At 33.6% G+C, this 6,611-nt stretch overlaps 1 long non-coding RNA gene across 1 annotated transcript in view; it reads right to left on the bottom strand.

The window, feature by feature from the left end:
• Nucleotides 1-284: 284 nt before the first annotated feature.
• The window catches only part of LOC145239806 (uncharacterized), an 8,346-nt gene continuing 2,019 nt past the window's right edge, over nucleotides 285-6,611 (bottom strand). Inside the window, exon 2 of the long non-coding RNA XR_013862378.1 lies at nucleotides 285-1,397. This is a non-coding gene — a long non-coding RNA (uncharacterized LOC145239806). The remainder of the gene's footprint in view (nucleotides 1,398-6,611) is intronic.

Genomic DNA, 6,611 nt, shown 5'->3' with positions numbered 1-6,611 from the left:
TCATAACTTATGAAAACGAAAAAAAAAAATGGTGACTGATGAGCACAGGGCAAGAAGTTAAACACATAAGAAAAATCAGTCAACATTAACTTTAGGAAAATCCTTTTAAAAAAAATGCTATTTTAACAAATTGTTGCACTTTTTAATATGGGGATCATTGTGATACTATGGACCCTTGTCCCCCAGCCAAGACCCAGAGGAATGTTAGAAAATGATCTACAAAATAAAAAGTTCTTGGAAGTATAGGATGGGGGCATAAATACTGTTACAAAATAAAACTCAGATTTATCCCAATAAAATATTTTATTACAAAACCCAATTACGAAGAATAATCAGCAAATACCGAAGGAACAATATGGTGTAAGTATTTTTCAAAATGTTTTCTTCAAGCCTTCACTACACTACAAAGTTTTGGGGGAAAATCATCTATAGCAGCTGACACAACATCTAAGGGTATTTTCTCTCAGCATTTGTTCAATTTTATTTTAAAAGCTTCAATCTTTTGACAAGGAGTAGAGCTAGCTTCACTCTCCAGGATTGACAACTAAGAATAAGCGTTAAGATTATAAGAGCGTTAAGATCAAGCGATGAGGATGGGCATTCTTTGCTGATTCAGGATGGACAGTTGGCTCTATACCACTGCTGTGTGACATGAGCAGTGTTGTTTGTTGCACAATCTTGTTGGAGAGTCCATCACCATACACAGAATGACACCATGGGGTCAGTGCACCTTCAAGAATGTTCTCAATGTAACATTCTTTGTTAATTTTGACCCTTTAAGGGAGAAAAACAAGTGGAGATTTCCCTCTCTCAGAAATGGCTGCCTAGACCATCACTGATGCTGGTTTCCATGTTCTGAAAACCTTTCCTGCATTATCAGGTATTGCCTCACGACTTCGCGCAAAGACAATCATTTTGATTATTGTGGGACTTTTGAAGTGAGAATAACTTTTCATTTGAAGATTGTATTGCATGTGCCCTCTCTGATACTGTTTTATTAAGAGTTGACTTTTGATGAGTCTCTTTGCAATGGTCGATGTAGAGAGAAGCTGTTGCTTTTGGAGCTTATAGGGTGACATCTGTAGATCATTTTAACATATTCTTTGCATAGTTCGTGGTGATGTTTGTGCTTCCTTTATCATTTGTCTCTTGGATTTCGCCTGATTTTCCGCTAACATTTTGATGAGTTTAGGTGTTCTGAAAGTGCAGGAATGGCTTGATCGTTATCTGTCTTTGATTGACAAAGTTTCCAGGTAACAACAAATCGCCCTTTTTATAAAAATTCCCTTGATTTTGAATTTTTCCCCCTAACTTGAATATTACTGGTGAGTGCAGGCACTTCTCCTGATGCTCTAAGATGAATCTTCTTTTCAGTTCAACAGACATTGTTTTTGTTTCTGCAAAATAAGAAATCATATATTACATTATCATATAATGACGATAAAATAGTAAATTTATTTTAATATTATCATAAAAAATACTTTTTGTAACAGAGCTTATACTGCACTCTGTATTTAAAAAAAAAAAAAAAAAAAAAAAATGAACAATTAGAGGAAATGATTCAAAGTAGGATGGTTAGTCAACTACACTCTGGGAAAAGATAAGGCGTTTACAACTTCTGATTGAGGTTAATATATTGAGTAATTGTTGTGAGGCCTCACTCATACACAATATATGAACTCTTGAATGGTATAAATATACCGAAAGGTACCACTCAGGGACAAATCTTATAGTATACCATATTGGCGCTAAGTACTACAATTCATTCTCAATGTATTGTGTCTTGTAAATATAAAATCCATTTTCTAAACTATATCCGTGTCCAAATCGTTCTTAGTAAGAATACATAAATTGTAAGGAAAAAGTTATTTTATTTAAAAAACGAAATATTGACTCTCCTATAAATAGGCTACCAAGAGTTTCATTGCACTTTTAGCAGTAAGTTAGTGGCTTACTGTTGAAAGACTCATTTATGTAAATTCATACATCATCGGACAAACAGAATTTTAGCAAATTTCACAAGAATTTTTAGCAGCATTCCAAAAAACTCTCCAAGAGAAGTAGATGAATTTTATCTTTTCTTCAGAGCAATTATGCAGTAAGCAGCACTATTATATATTATCTTATAAATTTTAAAAACAAATTATTTGGTGTTCTATTTATAAGAGTGGGATCTAATGAGTTAAGTAAAGCTGTGTTTATGAGTGGTAAGACACAAATATGTGCTGGTAGGGAATGTGAATTAAGTTTAACTTTGTTTATATGGACAGCAGGTTTTAACCTGTTGTTCATCCTCACTTGTTGCTCAAGATCAAGTTTACAACAATAACTACATCCATAGTGCCAGGTTACATGCAAGTGAACACTGGGCTCCCCTTTGATTGGCCTTTCTGTGAACACTCAGGAATAACATGACTATGATTTGGTGGATTTATGGTGTGCGTCTTGACAGTAGAGTTCCAATTCCTACTATTCCGACTGAAGCCTGCACAGACTTGAGTCAGCTCTGCCTTTCAAACCGCCTACATTGATATAGTTCATGTTGAACAAAACACTGGTTGGACACACACATCGCAAGCGAGAAAAGGGCAGGCTGAAACTTGGAATGACATAATAAAAGACGACTTCAAGGAATGGCACATCGAAACCAACATAAATGATAGTTTTGTGGAAAAAAAATCAATTCATGTCACTATAACTATCATTCGACCCACTCTTGGTGTAGGAAAGACACATTCAACAAAGAAGCAGTCATCATCAGTCAATGAATAAAAATTAAAGTCTTCATTTCTCAATATTTACCGATGAAAGTGTGAGTTAGGAATGATGGCTGTAACTTTGGTAGATTTTTGAAAACCGACTCTGGAGTCTGATTATTTTTAAGCCCACTTGATTTTCTCACCTCCGAGTTGGGAAGCCAAAAGTTCTTTGGGTAATTGGATTGTTTTGCAGACGACTATCCAACTTCCAGCTGACACAAAAATGGTTTTACATTTTCATTCCACCATAACTATCATTCAACCCCGCAAGTTGGAAGTTTTGTGGGCTTCTTCCCATCTTTACATGTCGTTCACTCTCACTTGTCACCTGGGGTCGAGTTTACAACAGCTAAGTTCGTAGTGCCATGCTGGGTTCTTCTTAACTCTATCTTCCTGAGAATGCAGAGGAATGACAATGCTGTTGTTTGCTCGATTTTTGGTATATGCCTCAACAACGGTTAGTTCTGACTCCCTGCTATTTAGACTGAAGATGCTCAGACAGACGTTTTAAAGTAGTTAATAAAATCCACTCAATATATTACAATTTTTTCCACTATGTATTACAGGCAATCTTTAGATATTGTACTGCAAGTAGAGGAAGCCTCTGGAGGATCATGGCAAAGTATACATGTACTAGAAAATTCATCACTAGCATACACCAATTTCATGATGGTATGCTGACCAAAGTACAACATTGTAGGGTGACTTCTGATGCTTCTGAAGTCACAATTGGAATGAAACAGGGAGATGGTTTTACTCCCAATCCTGTTCAACCACATTCTCTCTGCAATGCTGATGGATATTTTTGGAAACGATGATGTGACGTTGGAACCAGATACAAATTTGATGGATCAGTTTTCAACCTCAGAAGGCTACAAACAAAATCCAGGGTTGCAGCAGACATTATCAATAACTTTCTGTTTACTGATGATTATGCCCTTAACGCTACCAGTGCAGAGATATTCTCAGAAGCCTGTAACAGTTTCAGTCTCACAATCAGTACAAAGAAGACCGAGGTGATGCACTAAGCTGCTCCAAGAGAGAACCTAACATTTCCATTGAAAGCCAAAGATTCAATGTAGTTGATAACTTCACCAACCTTGGCAGTACAATCTCCTGCAATGTATTCATTGACGATGAAATCAATTCCAGCATCACCAAAGCAAGTGTTACACTGAAGACAGAACTTGCTTTGGCGATGCTGGAATGTGTCTGCATAAAAAAATTAATATAATAAAATGAGCAGTTTTGTGCTGAAGATGTTTTCTGAAAAACATATGCTCAAATAATATTTCATGTTGAATTTTAGTAGAATTACAAAATATTGATTGTGTCATAAATTTAATATTTTATTAAGTTATATATAAATTTAGTGAGTCTCTTTATTGTTTCTTTGTCATCGATAGTTTTCCTCCTACAATGGTTTATAGCTCAATAGCTTTCCATTACTTTTTCTTGTAGATCATTTCAGCATGTTAAAAAAATAAATAAAATGTAATTTAATTCTTGTTCAGAATTCTTCCCATACATAACAGTAATAAAATAAAGAAAAACTGCATGATGCATATACCCGTGACAAAACATAAATATCATATTCTAAAAATCACATAAATTGATCAAGTAGTTTTATTATAAAGAAACTCATTTTTAAGTGATTGATGGGAATTCGTAGACATTACAATATAAATCTCGCAAGTTTGAATTATCTTTGAGTTATCTCCCTTTGTTTTGTTTTAGAGCATTTCCAAGATAGTGGACAAGACAGCCATTCTTCGATTACTCATAAACTTTGATTTTCTTAATTAATTAATTGCCAAGTTTGTGATTTTTGGAATATGATACATATATCATACAGATTTTTCTTTGCTTTTGTTTTTTTAATATGGGTAAAATTCTAAACAAGAATGTAGGCAGGTGACTCTACATAGCATTTCTGGTGAAAATAATAGACACAAAATGGTCTCGTTTTGATCTTATCAAATGAGTCTCTCCTTAAATTAGTCCTCACGCGAAAGAGCAGGACACAAAATGTTTTAAATAATAATAATAGAATAACAATAACAAAGACTTTTGCTGGCGCGGATTACTATTGACCGTAACCTATTATACAGTCCTTTTGAAATTTTCATCTCTATTTTTCTCGTTATGTACTGAATATTTGTTAATGAAACCTATATAAAATATGTTCCTTATTAAATTTTAAAGATTTTCTATTCTGAAAGAAGTTTAAAAAAATTTAATCTAAAAAAGTTATTTTAAAGTTTTTGTTAAAAAAAATTCAGATTTTCTCATTATTCAGAGCTGTATTACAAAGAGGGAGTTGCAAAAAATGAGTTGTGGTGTGAGGAGATATACAAACTGAAACAGAGAGAATATTCAGACCTGTAATAATACAAAGAGGGGGTTGCAAAAATGAGTTGTGGTGTGAGGAGAAATACAAACTGAAATAGAGAGAAGGAGAGTTTTAAAATATAATCTTAAAAAGATAGGATACAAGTTAGAAAAGCATTTCATCCAAGGCATGAAAATTGTTAAACAAAATGTTTTTACTATAGGCTTTAAAAATAAAGGTACAAGATTCAATTTGAAATTTTTTTTTTTTTTTTTTTTTACATAGGCATCACCACATTATCAAGGCCCAGAGGCCACTCAAGGATAAGGGTTAAAGAGTGTACAGTAGAAATTGGTCAATATAGTAATCATTAGTAATGAAAATTTGGTAAATTTGATAACTTATATGGAACGGCTCATCAAGAACTTATTTACTTTAGACTTGAACACAACCATATTGTAGTCAGCCAGAAAGCAGGAAAACGGAAGACAATTCCACAGGCGTGCAGTTCTAAGAAAGAAGCTTTGTTCATGGAATCTACATTTAGGTTTAGGCACAGATAAAGAGTGGGGGAAATTATTGATAGTGTTTACAGCTAGACGAGTGTTTCTTGTGAAAGTTTGGCGAGGGGGGACCATAGATTGAAGCTCAGTTGAACACTTTCCATGAAAATAACGATACATCAGAGACAAACTCGCAACATCTCTTCTGTGAGATAGAGGTTGCAAGGAGGAGAAAAGGACATCTCCTACGAGGCTACGAAGTCTATTTTGAACTCTATCAAGGCAGGACAAGTCCTTTCTAGCAGCTCCTGCCCAGATGTGGCAACAGTATTCCATCCTTTTTATCTTCAAAGTGCACTTTTATAAATTTTACAAAGTAAGGTATACAAATTTAATTTAAATTGAATCAAAAAATTACCTTGGATTTATTTTATGTAATGTACATTTTGTTGCAATTTAAAAACATTATCTTTCATCTAGCAATTAATGATAGAGATATAAAATTTTCAATGATTTTTTTTAAAAAGTGCAACAGAATGTACATTACATAAAATAAATTTTTATACCTTACTTTGTAAAATTTATAAAAGTGCACTTTGAAGATAAATAAATTTCAAATTGAATCTTGTACCTTTATTTTTAAAGCCTATAGTAAAAACATTTTGTTTAACAATTTTCATGCCTTGGATGAAATGCTTTTCTAACTTGTACAATGTTGTGGCTGGCAATCCTCTGAGATTTTGCCAAGATTATAGAAGCATCAAAATCAAAAAATTAAAACAAAAATAGTAATGTAGAATATAGGGCTGCGATAAGGAGTCCACAGGGATCTTCATTCATTCCGGGTCAACTGAAGGTGCCTATCTATATATTAGAAGAATACCCATCCTAGAACGGACAAAATTACTTCCCCAAACAATATAGCACTGCTTTAAATCCTCTTACAAAGATTAAAATCAACATATAATGCAACTAAACTATTGTCTTAAGTTAAGGAAAACAGAAGTCTTATCATGT

The sequence above is a fragment of the Euprymna scolopes genome, chromosome 19 (assembly GCF_053919585.1).
Source record: "Euprymna scolopes isolate OS-2025 chromosome 19, ASM5391958v1, whole genome shotgun sequence".
NCBI lineage: Eukaryota > Metazoa > Mollusca > Cephalopoda > Sepiida > Sepiolidae > Euprymna > Euprymna scolopes.
Note: the sequence above shows the minus strand (reverse complement) of the source record. Positions and strands in the feature narration are given on the sequence as shown.